General features: G+C 40.4%; 1 pseudogene; it reads left to right on the forward strand.

Annotated features, from left to right (window-relative positions):
* The first annotated feature begins 5,923 nt into the window (after positions 1 to 5,923).
* On the forward strand, positions 5,924 to 8,004 carry LOC135572321 (uncharacterized; annotated as a pseudogene).
* The last annotated feature ends 10,858 nt before the right edge of the window (positions 8,005 to 18,862 follow it).

The following is an 18,862-nucleotide window of genomic DNA, read 5'->3' on the forward strand; positions in this document are numbered from 1 at the left end:
TCTCCGCAAATAGACCCAATTTACAGTTATCTGTATTTGTTACTCCGGCATCTGAACAACAGAAAATAGCACTAATTTAAACGCCCAAAGTTTTCCCTCAATTAGGATTCTCATTAATCTCGCTCCCTTCGTATCTGACCCTTCTTTCTTAAATACGTGAATTTTGTTATTTTCTGCCTCTTTCTCTCTTAACCCACATTCCATTGTTTTCAGCTGAACTGCGGATGGCGGTTCCCCTCCTAAATGACCTTCCTGTGTCCATTTTAGCTTTAATCCCTCCCAAACTTTCTTCATGTGCTTCCATTGTTTCTTTCCCCCTGATCTATATTCTATTTTTTGTTCTAGGAACTCATTAAACCTCAGCTTTGGAGTATTGGGGGTCGCCATTGTGAATTTGAATTTTATTTAATTCAATCGGAATTTAATCGTAGTTTTAATCGGAATTCTCTCCTTTTATCTGAATATGGTTAGCATATACTTCGCCCGACGTTGATTAATACCCACGATGTACTCGAAGAGACACTGCTGCACGTGCTCTGTCTTATCTCTGAGCTTCTCCTTTGTATGTTTTACATTTACATTTACATTTAAGTCATTTAGCAGACGCTCTTATCCAGAGCGGAGAAAAACGCATGGGTCGGTATGGGATTTGTGGAGCGCACAACCAAGGGATCTATTCGACTATTTAGTCTCAATATTTAAATATTATATTCAGATATTATTTCAATTATACATCAGTCATTTTGTTCCTGATTATACATTTAAATTTGAGCGATTCTATAGCAATTGTCAGAATAATTATATCTCTTTAGGCAATATCAACAGGAATGAAAAAAGCGAAAATCAGTGTTTTAGCCCGGCGGCTGTCAATCAAGTTTGCACGGCCATTCGACTACTAAGGTAGCCTTGTCTATCAGCACGTGTGCATAATAGCCCAGTTACGTATCCCCACCTAGCGGTTTACTCCGCGACAAACGTTTCTCTCAATTTAATTTCCCCGGTCTCAAAATCATGGAACGCAAACTCTGGTTAATATGTTTTCTCAATACTACAGTCATTCATACGAAATTCACATAGAATTTCCAACATTCATAATCGTGTCCTTTACATGTTAAAACACAGCCTCTGCTTTCCCTCACCTCTATACACAACCCAATATATATATAATTAGGACAGTTTTCTATGCAGATTTCAGAACAAACAGGGTCCCAAAGGAATTTAACATATTGGTCAATCACAATTCACTCATTCCTATTAAAATAACTCAGTACAGGCCAATTAATAAAATTCTATAACAACTGTCAGAACACAGAAGTCATAGGTACATATTAACAGTTACAAATAGACAAAACAAGACAAAACATACAAATACTGGTTATATCTCTGACCTCTATTAATCGACCCCTATCAGACCGAACTAAGCGGATTTACTGGATAGAATTCAACTCTAGAATCCAATTCTATCCCCTACTGACCCCTATCGAATTAATCCTATCAGAATTAATACACGTTATCTCTCTGACCTCTGAAAGCCGATCCTTATCAGTGAATTTCTATCGGACTGAGCCGTGCCGGGTCGCGGGACAAAATTACCATTTCCCCCCTCGGTGCCAGATTTAATGAATAGTAATTAACTATCCCCTTACCGATCTCTATTCCTGATTTATATCACACTAACCCCTATCGGAATTAATACACATGTCCAACCCCTATCGGAACTGAATTTATATATGTCCAACCCCTATTGGAACTATCTAGGCCTTTAAGTGATATCTCATCAATGATTTATATCACACCAGCCGTCGCTGGCTTGTTTCTACATATCTTCACTACACTGTTCTTTTCGACTCGTCAGCAAATTTATAAATTTACACAAGAATTCATACTTACTCGGAAATACTGATCAAAATTTAGGCAGACTATACGACAATATGCAAAGTTTGATTTAACAGGTTTTGCTTACCTTATTTATGGTGCACCTTTAGATCAGTTTCCTGAGTTGAGCAGAATTGTTGTCCACCCAGCGAAAATCATCACTCGTCCTCCTTGAATCGTCCTTTCCACGCGCTCACCCCTCTCTCACACCCAATCTGCTCGCTTCGACTGGACCGTTAGTTAACAATCCTCTGCGTACCAAGTTCTGTTAGTAATTAAATGTGTAGATGGGTGAGCCGGTCAAGGATCGATTCAGACTAAGTGGTAAATTTTATGACAAGTAACAGTTTATTCAGAGTGAAAATATGTAGTACAGCGTAATTACGGCTCTTCCGTTAGTTCGTGTTGGAACAGCAGGCAGAGAGCGAGTAAACAGTCAGCACAGCCCTGATATACGTCACAGAAAGTAGGTTGACTCTAGGAAGATCGGATCTCGGATTGGTTCAGCTGGTTGTAGTCTGTAGTCTTCCGCCATTGGCTCAGTTGTCTGTCCGTCATCGTAGAATCTTCTTCGGGCACACAGTGTTCGGTTAAAAGGAGATTATGTGTGTAATGTGGGAGCTATCCTGTAGGGGACCCCACAGGCTTTACTGTGAAAATACGTTGCTATGTGTTGTCTCAGTTATAACAATGCAATAGCCACGTATTTAGCAGTAGATTGGTCTCCTGCATAATAGCAATTCTTTACACCGTTCACCTCACATTCACACTGGTAGGTTCGCCGACCCACCCTCACATAAACCAGTAGCTTCGCCGAACTACCTAGTACATTACATTCACTGTCATACCATAAAAGTGATCGATCAGTTCAAAATTGCATTTACCACTATGTAATCCTTATGATCCTTTACCAATATAAATTAATAGAATTGTTACTTATATCAAACAGGTGTCTCACAAAACTACATTTGGATAACTCCAATGTGCAGAACTTTAGCTTTTCACAACAGGTGTCTGCCTACCTTTTTTAGTTGACCGGTCAGGATTTGTGAGACACACCGTCCGACGACAGTACTGGCCAATCGGCTGGCACACCAATGTCCAGCGATGTCCTTTACCAGATCACGTCGGTGGTCACCATGTTAGAGTTGCGTCAATTCGAATCTGGTATCAGGATAAATATGACAATGAGTCACCGATTGTATACTATGTATTTTTTATTAGCTAAGCAATAAGTGGTAAATGCAATTTTCGTATATACGGGTCCCACCTCGCAGGGCAAACAGAGAACTGGCAGGATGTATGTATTCTTTATACTGTGATAGACATAGTTCCAACCCGTCTGTTGGCCTATCACAGTAGAGGCTGGGCGTGGTTTAAACTTGCTCAGCCTATTGCAGGCGCTCAGGCGGGTCCCCGCCTCTTGGCGCTTCTGTTGATAGATGTAACTGTTGCTGTGAAGAACATCCATATGCTCATGCTCGATACCGTTATCTCGCACCTGGCTCCTGTTATCTAACAAAAGGGCGCTTGTTCTCGCAACACCTCGCTCTGAATGTGCCCCCCTCAACTCCTTGAACAGTTCCTGTCTTCATGCTACTCTGTATTTTTCCATCATGAGAAAGGCCCATGGCCCTGAAACTGTTAACAATGTTTCAAGTCAGCTATGTTGCATAACACATACATACATCCACACAAGCCAACAGCAGATAATATTCAATCATATATATGGTAATGGGCTATAGTGCATAACACAGAAACCTCATATAATGTCATAACTTGCGCCAGGTAAGATACAGTTGAACATGTTATTACTCCAACTTCGTGAAAGCGACAAACTGACACGTTTTCATTTTCGTCACAAACAACTTTATATCGAAGGAGTCCCTTTGAGTTCACAGCCAGCACATGCACAGTTCGGCGCGAGACGACCTTTAGACCCGATGACATGTTTCTACACGTGAATTTAGCTAGCCAAAGCCACCATGACATCACCTAAAAGTGTGATCGGGGATTTCTATTGGAGAAGAGTTTTAGCTAACATGCATGCCTTACTGTCTGTGAAAATGTACAGTTTTTCGGAACTCACTTCACTCATACATAGAGTGAGGGGTGCGCTGCTGGTGCTGGCACATGCGCAGATCAAATACACCGCTGCAGTCGACGTGGCCTCAAACCAATCTTAGATTGTACGATTTGCTTCAATTCTGTAATCACAATCTAGTCTAACCGGTATCAAGATTTTAAATGTGTGTACATCGCACAATGTGACGTGATAATCATAACAGACGTAATCCTAGTGCTGACTGATTAGCCGAAATGTAGGTTATTTGTCGGTTAATTGACAGACATCTGTTCAATTGTTTTTTCTGTGAGCTCAATGTGCATACCAGATCAAGCCCGAACTGTGCGATGTAGTAGGGCGTTTCCAACAGGCCAATATTAAACACAGTTTAGCGCAGAAAACGTAATTAACTACCATGATCATAATCCATTTTGCGCCTACTTGTCAGTTCTGTGTTTCTTTCAAGCCTGCTACATTAGGTTAGTGTAGGAAAGAGAAGGGGAGGGAGAGCAGAGACAGAAGCATGCGTGATCGAGAGGGATATAGACAGCAGTTGCTTTGCGAGGTATCTACCTGAAAATACATGATCTATAGGCCTTATTTACTTTGAAGAACTACGAAAATTGTGATATTGTCAGACAGCATAGGCAGCAGCTCTACAGAGATGATGATTTGGTATTAAATAATAAAGTAATAAAATAAAGCAAATGTAACATACACAACAACTGAAATATTTTATAAAGTAATGTAATGTGAATAAATGATGGTTAATAAGTGATAAGCAGTCACTACCGTCAAGGGACTTTTATGAATTGTTTTATTCTGTGTTATTACAGCATTCAACCCACATAATGCATAGTGCATTTAATGTGGGCCAATTGTCTTAATCACGGCCAGATGTTATACATCCTATTGCACTGAGATGCAGTGCCGTATATATGTATATATATGGCCCCATATATATATATATATATATATATATATATATATATATATATATATATATATATATATTATCTATTATGTTAATTTATTTTTGAGTACAGACTAGCTAAAAAAGTGAAAAGAATAAAGATAATTTTCTGGTTTAAAAAAAAGTGAAGGTCCAAAATCATAAGTTTGCACACCCTATTTTAAATTGCTCCATGGAATAACTTTGCAGCTGTTTCTGATTAATAAACAATGCCATGCTGGTGGGTTGTAACATTCAAATAAAATCCAGAATTTCTGCTGGTGCAAATTTAGGCCCGCTTGCGCTGTGACTTGGGCTGTGTTTAGACAGGCAGCCCAAATCAGATTTTCTTTTAATAAACTAATTGGTCTTTTGACCAATCTGATCAGCTCTGAGAAAGATCTGATGTGAAAAGATCCAATGTGATTGGTGGAAAGGCCGACTAGTGGTGGGAAAAAAAATCTAAATTGGGCTGCTTGTTGAAACACATCCTTACTGCCTTGTGTAGTTGGTATATCAGTTGGGTGTATGTTTGGCTGTGTTTAGACACACATTCCAATTCTGATTTTTCTTCTTCACTAATTGGTCTTTTGACCATCAGATCATCCCTGAAAAATAGTTCTGAAAAAGACCAACTAGCGTGGGAAAAAAATCTTAATTGGGTTGCCTGTATGAAAATGCAGTCGTCATCACTGTTTGCTTGATTGATCATGTTCAGCTGCATGTCATTGTGATGTCATAACGATAGCCCTCTTGCTTGGATGAATTTCTTAACTCTCTGATTGGGAAGATCTCAATTGCTTACCCTTCGAGTCCTCTCTCCTTGTCTCCTTCTCAAAACCCATTGGATGAGAAAGCCAGAGGTCCCGCCCCTCTGATCGGCTTCTTCAATGGGCTTTGAGAACGAGGTGAGGAGAGAGAACGTGAGGAGTAAGCAATTCTCCCCTTAACTTCTTCCTTCCTCCATCCTTGATTGATTTCAAATCTGTTCTCTCAACAAAGACATAAAGCTGAACGTGATCAATCAATGAGCCAGTGATTGAATGGCAGTTGCAGGTTCAGGCAATAAATATACTCCCAGCTAGTATGGCAACAAAGCAAGATAGTAAATCACAGTGGGCTTAAGGGTTCAACTTGGCAACTATAGTGGTGGCTTGTCTGTTGGTACTTAGATATGGCTTTTGGAATTAATTTGTGGTAAGAGTCTTTGAACAATGTGTTTTGATCTACTACATGGGTCCTGCTTGACCTTTTGATGTTAAATTTCACTTGTGTTGCACAGGCACTGAATTTATTTTCTTTACAGGATCGTGTTGCTTTGCTCCATATTCTCAGAACATTTAAGATCTGCTTGTGCTCCACATGGTAAGGCATAAACAATACATTGTGTTTTTTTGTTTTGTTGAAGACCAGCCTTAAAATTGCGGTGACTCTTAATTCCCTTAATCTGTTTAGATGCCCAGAGATTAAGAGGCTACATGTATTCTGGCTCTTCCCAAGTGGAATATGAACAGAAACAACCAGGTGATGGCTATCCTCAGGATCCAATCAAACCAACTTTTAGTACTTCAAGATCTGTCCAGAGTGATGCTACTCCCAGAGAGACTGGCCCCAACACCCATAACCAGGAACTATCCATGAGGCTCTGCTTCAAGCTCTATCCAGCCTGCCCCAAGAATGTTAGGCCTCTCTGGCTCTATAGCCAGTAGAACCTCTGTCAGCCACAACAAGCGTCACACCCGTGCCAGTATAACCTCAGGCCAAAGTGTCACCAGCCTAGTGCAGTGAAGATGGTTTCAAGTTGGGAAGCAAAAACCTTTCCATTACAGCCTCGTTCAAGCAACTCTGGATCTGTTCAGAATTTCCTGAGAAGCCATTTATTCAAAGCAACCCCCAGAATTCTGTGGCACAAAGTGGAATCTACCAGTCCGTAAGGAAATGGCTTCCACCCCTTACCTTCAAGCTCCCTCACGTGGTTCTTCAGGAACTTCATTTAGACCAGGTCCTCTGCATTTTGGGTCTACTGAAGGTGGGAGTGCAACAAATGCGTACAAGCCCAGCTTCTCTCAATATGTCAAGCCATACCAGAGTAGATATGCCTCCGCCAGTAGTGGTTCAACTTCTAGTCAATATGCCCAGAGTATAGATGTTGCCTCCAAAAGCAGCAATATCCCTATACTTAGCCTGGGGTCTAGCTCCAGTCTCTTTACCCCGAGTTCTACGCCTAGTAAACACTCCTATGGAACCTACACGCCTGGCTCTACCCTTGGTGCAACACCACGCCAGAGCATGTTTACCTCTAACCAGGGTGGCAGTGCTTCAATCTACAGCCAGAATGTCCTTGCCGCCAACCAGAAGCCAAGCAGCACTACACCTGCCGACAGCAACCACAGACAAGTCTCTGGTCAGGTGGGGGACTACCAGCCTAGTTATGTTGCAAGTAGTGGGCCAATCTCCATCCTCTACAGTTCTGCCCAGGCTGGCAGTTCTTCAACTTATGTCCAGAAACCAAGCACCTCTAAACCTGCCCCAGGCAAAGCTATCAGCGCAGCTATACTCCCAATGCTGTGAAGTCTATCCCTAGCTATGCCAGAGGACCTACCCAGAGCAGTACCACCACACCTCAAAGCGTTGTTCTGGTCTACATCTACAACATCCCAGCACGCTATGGTGGCACTCATATCAGTCGGCTCAAAGACAGTAATCATAGTGGGCGTAGTGCCTCCACTAGCCACTCCAAAACCAGCTCAAGTGTTAACAAGCCACAGCAAAACCACACTCCACCTGCCAAACAGGAGGGTCCCAGCACTCCCTCGTCCCAAGTCTCACACTCTTCTAGATGGGAGCCCAGAACATGACTAAGTGAGAGCTGTAACCACCAGTTGAGGTGATTGGTGTTTATTTTTATGCTACTTAGCCTGTTAGGTTTACACGGGCAGCTTATTGATCTTTTTGCCACTGCTCTTGAAAATTGGGGGTAGTAATCAGAATTGGGCAGCCTGTCTTCATGTTTGCTCGTTAATAATCTACTGTTTATCTTCTAGGTGCTGAGACCATGAAGTGATGCCAGGCGCTGTACTTCAATGGTTTTAATAAATAATGCTGAATCTTATCCAAGTTCAGTCTCACTGTCTCCATTAAGTTTATTTTACTGACATGTCTGCTTGGTCCAGCAGGACTTTTGAATGCTGGCATTTGTTAAGCTGTTGCATGACTGGACCTCTACGATGAGCCTGAAGCTGTGTTGGGCTTAACATTTGCTGTGTGATAGGACCAGGGATTGAATCACATGATTCAGAATGCTAGATGTTACATACTCTGAACATTTTCTTGGAACAGCAATTACCTTACCAATCTTAATAGCAATATTATCTATGTGTTCTGACCATGATAAAGCTGCATCCAACATGATGCCTTGTAGTTTTGTTTTTTTCACTTGCTCTACATGTCTTCTATTCATCAGCAAGCATATATCTTCAACCAAATACAATACATTTAGTTTTAGAAAAGTTCAACACAATTTGTTCATATCAACTCATTCAGACACCAGTCTTAGGTCAGTACATCTGTTAGCTCATTACATTCTGATGCTGCGGTATACATCGTAGAGTCATCGGCATATATTACTACTCTTGCTTTGTTCATTACTGGAGGTAAAGAGAAGTGGGCCTAGGCAGCTTCCTTGAGGAAGATCACAGCGTATATCTTTACTGTTTGAAAAGCTACCATTAAAAGAACACCTTTTGCCTTCTCCTGGATAGATAGCTTTCCATCCAGGATAGAGCTGCAGACTTAAAAACATAACATTTGAGTTTACCTAGTAACAGTTCATGAGCAACTACATCAAAAGCAGCACTGCAATCTAGCAACACTGCATCAACTAACTTCCTGTCATCCATACTCTTTAACCAATGATCTGTCATTTGTGCTAAGGCCGTATTCGTAGAATACCCTTTGTATGCATGTTGGAAACCTGTTATCAGACCATTACATGAGAAATAGTCCTTGATTTGTACAGATACAATTTTTTTCAAATAATTGACTGGACACAGGCAGGAAGCTTAAATGACTATTAGGACCAGTGAATGCAGCTATTTTATCCTTAGGTAATGGAATAACCTTGGATTCTTTCCAGACTTCTGGGAACACCCCATACATCAAACACTTAAACATTTTTAGAGATTAGGGTAGATATTTGGTTAGCTGTAACTCTAAGCAATTTGGCGTGAAGATTATCTGTACCAGGTGAATTGTCATCCGAAAGAGACAACAGCATCCTTTCTACTTCTTCCCTTTCTACTTGGTGAAATTTGAACATGCATTGCCTGATAAAATCTTTTATAAGGGTATATGACATGGAGCCATCAGTTGGAATCATAGCATTCCTCAACTTGTCCACTTTGCCTGTAAAATATTCATTAAAGTAATTTGCGATGTCGTGTGGTTTTGTAATAAACATACCCTCTGATTCAACAAAAAAGAGACAGACATGTTTGAATTCCTACCCATAATAGCGTTCAACGTTTCCCCCAGTTTTTTCCCATCACCCTTTACTTCATACATTTTGTGTTGATAGAATCCCTTCTTTCCTTTGTTTAGCTTGGTCACCAGATTTCTTAATTTACAATAATTTTGCTTATCAAACAGAGTACCATATTTATCTGCTGCTTTTTAAAAATCATTCAATTTCTCAGCTCATCATCAATCCATGGGCACTGATTGACTTCACAGTGCATTTTCTTTTAAAGGGGCATGCTTATCAGCTATACTCATAAATAATTTAATAAGCTAACCTAGTGACATTTCAGGATCATCCTTACTGCACACTTCTGTAGCACCTTCTCTAGATTATTTTAGGGCCAGCCTTTGGTATTTTAGTTTGCCTAGAGTGCAACCAATTTATGATCACTACAACCTAGTACCACTGATACAGCTTTAGAACAATATTCCTGCCATGTTGGTAAAAATGTGGTGGATACAAGTTGTTGATGTGATACCGGACCTATTAGTGACGTTCTGGTTGGTAATTGTTCGAGTTGCGTCAATTCGAATCTGGTATCAGAATAAATATGACAATGAGTCATATTATAACCTGTTAGTACTCTAGGGGCAGTATTTCATTTTTGGATAAAAAGACGTGCCCGTTTTAAGCGCAATATTTTGTCACGAAAAGATGCTCGAATATGCTTGGAATTGATAGTTTTGGAAAGAAGAGAGTCTTACGTTTCCAGAACTGCAAAGATTTTCACTGTGAGTCCCTTAGAACAAATGCTTCGGGCAAAACCAAGATGTATGACCGACCAGGAAATGAACAGGATTTTTGAGGCTACGTTTTCCATGATCGCCTTATATGGCTGTGAATGCGACAGGAATCAACGGACACTTTATCTTGTTTCCCCAAGGTCTCTGCAGCATTGTGACGTATTTGTAGGCATATCATTGGAAGATTGACCATAAGAGACTACAATTGCCAAGTGTCCCTCTTGGTGTCTGCGTGGCATTTGGTGCGCAAAAGTCAGCTCCCAGTGTTTTTCCATTCGAATCAGACAACAAAGCAGGCTTCGAGGACGGTGCTTTCAATGGAGAGATATATGAGAAACCACCTTCAGGATTGATTCAAACAACGTTTTCCATGTTTCAGTCGATATTATGGAGTTAATTCGGAAAAAGTTCGACGTGTAGGTGACTGAATTTTCGGTTAGTTTCGGTAGCCAAATGCATAGTAACAAAGGGAACGATGTGTCCTACACAAGAATCTTTCAGGAAAAACTGGACATCTGCTATGTAACTGAGAGTCTCCTCATTGAAACATCTGAAGTTCTTCAAAGGTAAATTATTTTATTTGATTCCTTGGCTGGTTTTTGTGAATATGTTGCGTGCTAAATGCTAACGCTAAATGCTAAGCTAGCTATCACCACTCTTACACAAATTATTGATTTTCTCTGGATCTAAAGCATATTTTGAAAATCTGAGACGACAGGATTGTTAAGAAAAGGATAAACTTGAGAGCAGGCATATTTATTTCATTTCATTTGCGATTTTAGAAATCGCTAACGTTGCGTTATGGTAATGAGCTTGAGGCTGTAGTAACAATACCGCATGCGGGATCGGACTATGAGGATAAACTATATATAAACTGGAGTTTATTGTATACCATGCATTTTTTATTAGCTATCACAGTAGAGGCTGGGCGTGGTTTAAACTTGCTCAGCCTATTGCAGGCGCTCAGGCGGGTCCCCGCCTCTTGGCGCTTCTGTTGATAGATGTAACTGTTGCTGTGAAGAACATCCATGCGCTCATGCTTGATACCGTTATCTCGCACCTGGCTCCTGTTATCTAACAAAAGACCGCTTGTTCTCGCAACACCCCGCTCTGAATGTGCCCCCCAACTCATTGAACAGTTCCTGTCTTCATGCTACTCTGTATTTTTCCATCATGAGAAAGGCCCATGGCCCTGAAACTGTTAACAATGTTTCAAGTCAGCTATGTTGCATAACACATACATACATCCACACAAGTCAACAGCAGATAATATTCAATCATATATATGGTAATGGGCTATAGTGCATAACACAGAAACCTCATATAATGTCATAACTTGCGCCAGGTAAGATACAGTTAACATGTTATTACTCCAACTTCGTGAAAGCGACAAACTGACACGTTTTCATTTTCGTCACAAACAACTTTATATCGAAGGAGTCCCTTTGAGTTCACGGCCAGCACATGCACAGTTCGGCGCGAGACGACCTTTAGACCCGATGACATGTTTCTACACGTGAATTTAGCTAGCCAAAGCCACCATGACATCACCTAAAAGTGTGATCGGGGATTTCTATTGGAGAAGAGTTTTAGCTAACATGCATGCCTTACTGTCTGTGAAAATGTACAGTTTTCGAACTCACTTCACTCATACATAGAGTGAGGGTGCGCTGCTGGTGCTGGCACATGCGCAGATCAAATACACCGCTGCAGTCGACGTGGCCTCAAACCAATCTTAGATTGTACGATTTGCTTCAATTCTGTAATCACAATCTAGTCTAACCGGTATCAAGATTTTAAATGGGTGTACATCGCACAACGTGACGTGATAATCATAACAGACGTAATCCTAGTGCTGACTGATTAGCCGAAATGTAGGTTATTTATCGGTTAACTTCTTGCGGCGAGCCATCCCGGATCCGGGATCGTGAATACAGCCTCAAACTCATTACCATAACGCAAGCGTTAACTATTCATGAAAATCGCAAATGAAATGAAATCAATATGCTAGCTCTCAAGCTTAGCCTTTTGTTAACAACACTGTCATCTCAGATTTTCATAAATATGCTTCTCAACCATAGCAAAACTAGCATTTGTGTAACAGTATTGATAGCTATTGATAGCTAGCATTAGCATTTAGCGTTAGCATTCAGCAGGCAACATTTTCACAAAAAACAGAAAACCATTCAAATAAAATCATTTACCTTTGAAGAACTTCGGATGTTTTCAATGAGGAGACTCTCAGTTAGATAGCAAATGTTCCGTTTTCCTGAAAGATTATTTGTTTAGGAGAAATCGCTCCATTTTGTGCGTCACGTTTAGCTACTAAAAAAACCTGTATCCAGGATTGTGTAAATCTATCCATAAGCTCATTAGCATAACACAACGTTAACTATTCATGAAAATCACAAATGAAATGAAATCAATATGCTAGCTCTCAAGCTTATAGCCTTTTGTTACCAACACTGTCATCTCAGATTTTCAAAAATATGCTTCTCAAACATAGCAAAACTAGCATTTGTGTAACAGTATTGATAGCTATTGATAGCTAGCATTAGCATTTAGCGTTAGCATTCAGCAGGCAACATTTTCACAAAAACCAGAAAACCATTCAAATAAAATAATTTACCTTTGAAGAACTTCGGATGTTTTCAATGAGGAGACTCTCAGTTAGATAGCAAATGTTCCGTTTTCCTGAAAGATTATTTGTGCAGGAGAAATCGGTCCGTTTTCTGCATCATGTTTGGCTACCAAAGAAAAACGAAAATTAATTTGTCAAAACGCCAAACTTTTTCCAAATTAACTCCATAATATCGACTGAAACATGAAAACGTTGTTTAGAATCAATCCTCAACGTGTTTTCACATATCTCTTCGATGATATATCGTTCGTGGAAGTGTGCTTTCCCCTCTGAATCCCATGGGAAAATGCCTGCAGCTGAAGTTTACGCACCAATTTAGACAAAGGACACCGGGCGGACCCCTGGCAAATGTAGTCTCTTATGGCCAATCTTCCAATGATATGCCTACAAATACGTCACAATGCTGCAGACACCTTGGACAAACGGCAGAGAGCTTATGCTCGTTCATGGCACATTCACAGCCATATAAGGAGACGATGGAAAACAGAGCCTCAAAAATTCTGCTAATTTCCTGTTTGAGGTTTCATCTTGGTTTCGCCTCTAGCATGAGTTCTGTGGCACTCACAGATAATATATTTGCAGTTCTGGAAACGTCAGAGTGTTTTCTTTCCAAAGCTGCCAATTATATGCAGAGTCGAGCATCTTTTCGTGACAAAATATTGCGCTTAAAATGGGCACGTTTTTATCCAATAATGACATAGCACCCCCATAGGTTGAAGAGGTTAATTGACAGACATCTGTTCAATTGTTTTTTCTGTGAGCTCAATGTGCATACCAGATCAAGCCCGAACTGTGCGATGTAGTAGGGCGTTTCCAACAGGCCAATATTAAACACAGTTTAGCGCAGAAAACGTAATTAACTACCATGATCATAATCCATTTTGCGCCTACTTGTCGGTTCTGTGTTTCTTTCAAGCCTGCTACACTAGGTTAGTGTTGGAAAGAGAAGGGGAGGGAGAGCAGAGACAGAAGCATGCGTGATCGAGAGGGATAGACAGCAGTTGCTTTGTGAGGTATCTACCTGAAAATACATGATCTATAGGCCTTATTTACTTTGAAGAACTACGAAAATTGTGATATTGTCAGACAGCATAGGCAGCAGCTCTACAGAGATGATGATTTGGTATTAAATAATAAAGTAATAAAATAAAGCAAATGTAACATACACAACAACTGAAATATTTTATAAAGTAATGTAATGTGAATAAATGATGGTTAATAAGTGATAAGCAGTCACTACTGTTAGCAATTGGATATGTAGATGGGTGAGCCGGTCAAGGATCGATTCAGACTAAGTGGTAAATTTTATGACAAGTAAACAGTTTATTCAGAGTGAAAATATGTATTACAACGTAATTACGGCTCTTCCGTTAGTTCGTGTGGAACGGCAGGCAGAGAGCGTAAACAGTCAGCACAGCTCTTATATACGTCACAGAAAGTAGGTTGACCCTAGGAAGATCGGATCTCCGGATTGGTTCAGCTGGTTGTAGTCTGTAGTCTTCCGCCATTGGCTCAGTTGTCTGTCCATCATCGTAGGATCTTCTTCGGGCACACAGTGTTCGGTTACAAAAGAGATTATGTGTAATGTGGGAGCTATCCTGTAGGGGACCCCACAGGCTTTACTGTGAGTTGTAGCCACGTAATTTAGCAGTAAGTTAGTCACCTGCATACGAAATAGCAATTCCTTACAAAACCCTCTCTTCACGTCTCACCAGAGACGTGACACAACCTAACTGGATCCAGACACAAAGAGAAACTTCTCCCATAAGGACTATGAAATAAGGCACGGTATTAAACAGAAATAGATATTTATGTATTACCATCATGTTCTCCATTCAATCCCACTATGTACTAAGTTGGCTACCAGCCACCTAGGAACTTACAACCCTCATTTAACAGAGCGGAGAACAGCTCAAAATAAAAGTAAAATGATTGTCCACATTAGCCAACTTTTTCCAGCAGGAAAAAGTTTCTGATACCCTCTCTTCACATCTCCTAAGAGATGTGATATAGTCAGATACATTACTCCAAGCAAAAACGAAGACATAATCCAAAAGGAAAAATATCCTAAACTAGGTATGTCTATCCGGAAATGGCCCACAAAGAAAAATAATTTCCCCCTCTTCCCATCCCAGATGGGACACGACATACAATGGAGAAGTTTAATCAATAAAAGCAACTGGATCCCCTCCTAAAATTGCTGCAAAAACTGAAAGATGGGTCTCATGCTCCATACCGTTATCTCGCACCTGGCTCCTGTTATCTAACCAAAAAGACCGCTTGTTCTCGCAACCCCACGCTCTGAATGTGCCCTCCCTTCTGTATTTTTTCCAGCATGAGAAAGTTCCATGGCCCTGATACTTTTAAGAATGGTTCAAATCAGCTAGGTAGCATAACACATACATACATCCACACAAGGCAACAGCAGATAATATTCAATCATATATATGGTAATGGCTATAATGTAAAATAACCCCAAGGGTGTGAACAAAAACTCAGCAATGAATCATATAACAGTTACAAAGTGTAAACTACCTTCATGTCAAAAGAGAACAGCTCATTCAAAAACAGAACAAAAGAAAATAGTGTGAAATTTAGGTCCCCCTTTTGACACCAGCTAGGGTGTCACTCAATTATCCTTTATTTCAGCAGTCATAGCATTTCATGAAAATAATAAAAAGTTTATTACTAATAACAAGTTATATATGCCTTTGTTGTATGCTTTTGTTCCCCCCAAGGGTGTCACTTATCAAAAACAGGATAAAACTTTATTGCTATTGACATGTAAGATGTAGGATAAAACTTTGGTCATGGAAAACAGAGTAAAGAATTATTAGAAGCCATCTGGTCCCCTCAGCTACTTTTATCCTGTACCAGGTGGGCTCCAAGCCACCAGGGACTCAAAACCATGTGTCATCATCAGTCAGTCCCATCCTCCCCTGAAAGCATGCGTCCGTATCAGCATCGCCAACTGGAGCATCAAGCAAAGGCATCATGCCTGAAGCCCTCACCACATCTGTAACAGACTTGTCAAAACACAGTATGATGCGAGCAGCACATCACATCAATAACAAATAATACAAGAATTAGGGTCAGAAATCCAGTAACCATCCTACCAGTGCACTTACCAAACCAGGCCAAGAGAACAGACTCCTCCACCCCCCCCGTGGACCTTTGTGAAGTTTAAAAACTATCATCTGGACTGGTATTAGGAATATACGTGCAACATTGTTTACCGAACATCTTGCAGACGTCCCCCTGACTGGCAAGAAGCATATCCAAGGCAAGTCTATTCTGTCTGGAAACCCCAAATGTGGCCTCAAGCTGTTCAGACATACTAGTGAGTGCATCACGGGAGTAATTCACAAAACGCTGTTGATCATAGTAGATATAATTAATCCATGCAGTCTGTCCAGCATCCACCATGGCTGGACCCATAGTAGGTAGTAAGTGCCAGAGTCCATCATTCCTACCCAAGGCCTGAAACTCATGAGGAATCCCCACTGACACTCCCAACAGGTTAGTGTGTATGTCAACTACATCCTCTGTCCATGGAGCACTACTACATCTGTCTCCCATGGGATGGAATGTTTTCAGGTCCCCTGGTTACAGAACTCAGCAGCTGTTCAGCAACAACATCAACAATGGTCAGTGGAATTATCAAACTGGTCAGACCACACGTACCTTGCCATTCTCCTCTAAGAATGGGTCTCAGCCCTCTTTTGGCTTCACTCATCCACCATACATCAGCCAGACCACTAGTTTGGTTTAGGCCTGTAACTGGCCAAGTGGAATTAATGGTTATGTTACTCCTGCAATCAGCTTCAGGCAATCTCCCATAATCAATGCCATTACCTGTACCCGTGATGCACTCGTAATTGCCCCCATATGCCTCAACACCCCAAGAGGCCCGATGAGGAGGTACTGCAGGAAACACAAGGCTCAAAGAGGAACAGAGGGTTGAATTGGGCTTAACCTGGTAAAAACTTCTCAAAATACACAACCACCCCTCTCCTTCTCCTACAGCAAATGGGTGTAGCCAGAACAGGTCTAGCATAACTTCAAATAATACAGTCCTTTCCTCTCAGGGTTTTAGCTGTGTACCTCATATAAGACAGCCACAAATTGTCCCTTACTATCAAAACCAGTCTCAGTTTCTAATTAATCAATAGCCGAATAGTCTCTAACATTAATTACCTGAATGGTATTTTTTAACACAGTGGTGGTAGAGGAGTGTGTCCGGTTACCTCTGGTCTTGGCAGTACCTTGATAGAAAACACACCCATCATGTCTGTCCTCGTCCTTTGTAGTCAGAGGGTGTGAGTGCCTGCATCAGAGAGCTTAATAGTTTTGATGGTTAGTAGGATTTCATCACCTTTACAAAGTTCAACATTGCTCCCAGGTTTCCCCATATCATGGAAAACCTATCCACCCTTGTGGGATCCTCCATGCTATAAGGATACCCTCTTCTCCAATCCCAGAACTGTCCGAAGTCGGTTACCGTGTAATCTCTATTCTAACTTCTTATCTACCCAGATCTAGGGATCTCTTATGCTTATTTTGGAACAAAATACACATCACTTAGCCAGAGCCAGACACATCTTCACCTCTATGAACAAAAACAGGGGTGATAGGACAGGTAGGGTTACTTCATTCGAGAGTTGGCCCCCGGAATTCTGTTAATTCCAGTTCTTCTCCCGAACTCTGTTTATTGTCCGACAGTGAAAAAATGTCTTACCCTTCCGCCGTGCGATATGAATCTGGGTAGCTCTTTCAGCTAGCTGTCACCAGGGTCTTCTATGGTCCCCAAGCCTCTGGGACTGGATTGAGTGACTTCACCTGTAGTTCACCTGTAATGCATACAATCCTGGACATACAGGCTTGGTTAACAAACAATTTCTCATATGTTTTATCTGATTATATCTTTAACTTCTATGCCCAATTGTTAGCTTACATTTATTTTATTTATTTTTTCTTATCCAATAAGCCCCATCCTATCCTAGACCACAATTTACCCATCCCCCTTTTGATACCTGACTCTGCCCAGGTATCAACCTTACCTACTCTAAATAATGACTTAGGTAAGATTAGTATATTATCTTTATGTCTGACATCATGAAGGAGCCCCTTTTAGTTTTCCACATGTCCAATTCTCCCTTGGGCGTCAATCCAGTACCAATTCCCTGTCAAGTTTCTTATCTACTTAAGAACTATCTGCGCTACTTATATATTTTCTTAAATATATATTTACCAATTTAAACCTTTTCTCTCATATTTCTCAAATACCACTAAGCTTCTAACTGTTTCACTTTATCCAAAATCATGTCCATGAGTGTCAATCTCTAAAGTCCTTACATTTCCTTAATCAACCTAACAATAATCCTAAATCATCACAGATGTCCTATATACCTGTTAAATTTAATACAAATTTTTTTTAAACCCCTAATGGTAAAAAAATAAATAAATTCAAAACAAATGCTTATCATATCAAAATCCTTCCTTCAAGGACTCTCAGTATTCTATCTGACAATAACATGAATTTAATATATGTTGCAGAGTGCAGAATTCCTTGTCTACAGTGATTTATCACCCCTAAGAACTGAAACTTATTTTTCTATGTAATTCCCTGCCCTATTGGCTTAATATATATCCTATCCTAACCTCATAACCTAAACTCCTTTATAATGAATTTACCTTAAAACTAGTACTCAATATGACCACATTCATTATACCAATGACTCTCCCCCAAGGCTGATCAGACCTTAGAAGACAGTCATGATAAGGTCCATGAGTCAACCCACCCTTTTATAGTCAAGTTCTATACTACACTAGACATATTAAAGAACCCTTTATCCTTAAAATCCAAATTCACTTGTGTAATTTAAAACTCATAAAATAAAAACTCATAAAGTTCCACATTTGAGCGTCTCTTTAAAATACCTTTGCACCAAAACAAATAGTCCTAACAAATGTTTTATGTGTATATATTTGCAAACCTTAATGATTAATCAAAACTTCCAGGCCTTTCCAATTTGGTCGTTTATGGCCTCATTCTCCCCAATATTAT

The sequence above is a fragment of the Oncorhynchus nerka genome, linkage group LG7 (assembly GCF_034236695.1).
Source record: "Oncorhynchus nerka isolate Pitt River linkage group LG7, Oner_Uvic_2.0, whole genome shotgun sequence".
In the NCBI taxonomy this organism is placed as follows: domain Eukaryota; kingdom Metazoa; phylum Chordata; class Actinopteri; order Salmoniformes; family Salmonidae; genus Oncorhynchus; species Oncorhynchus nerka.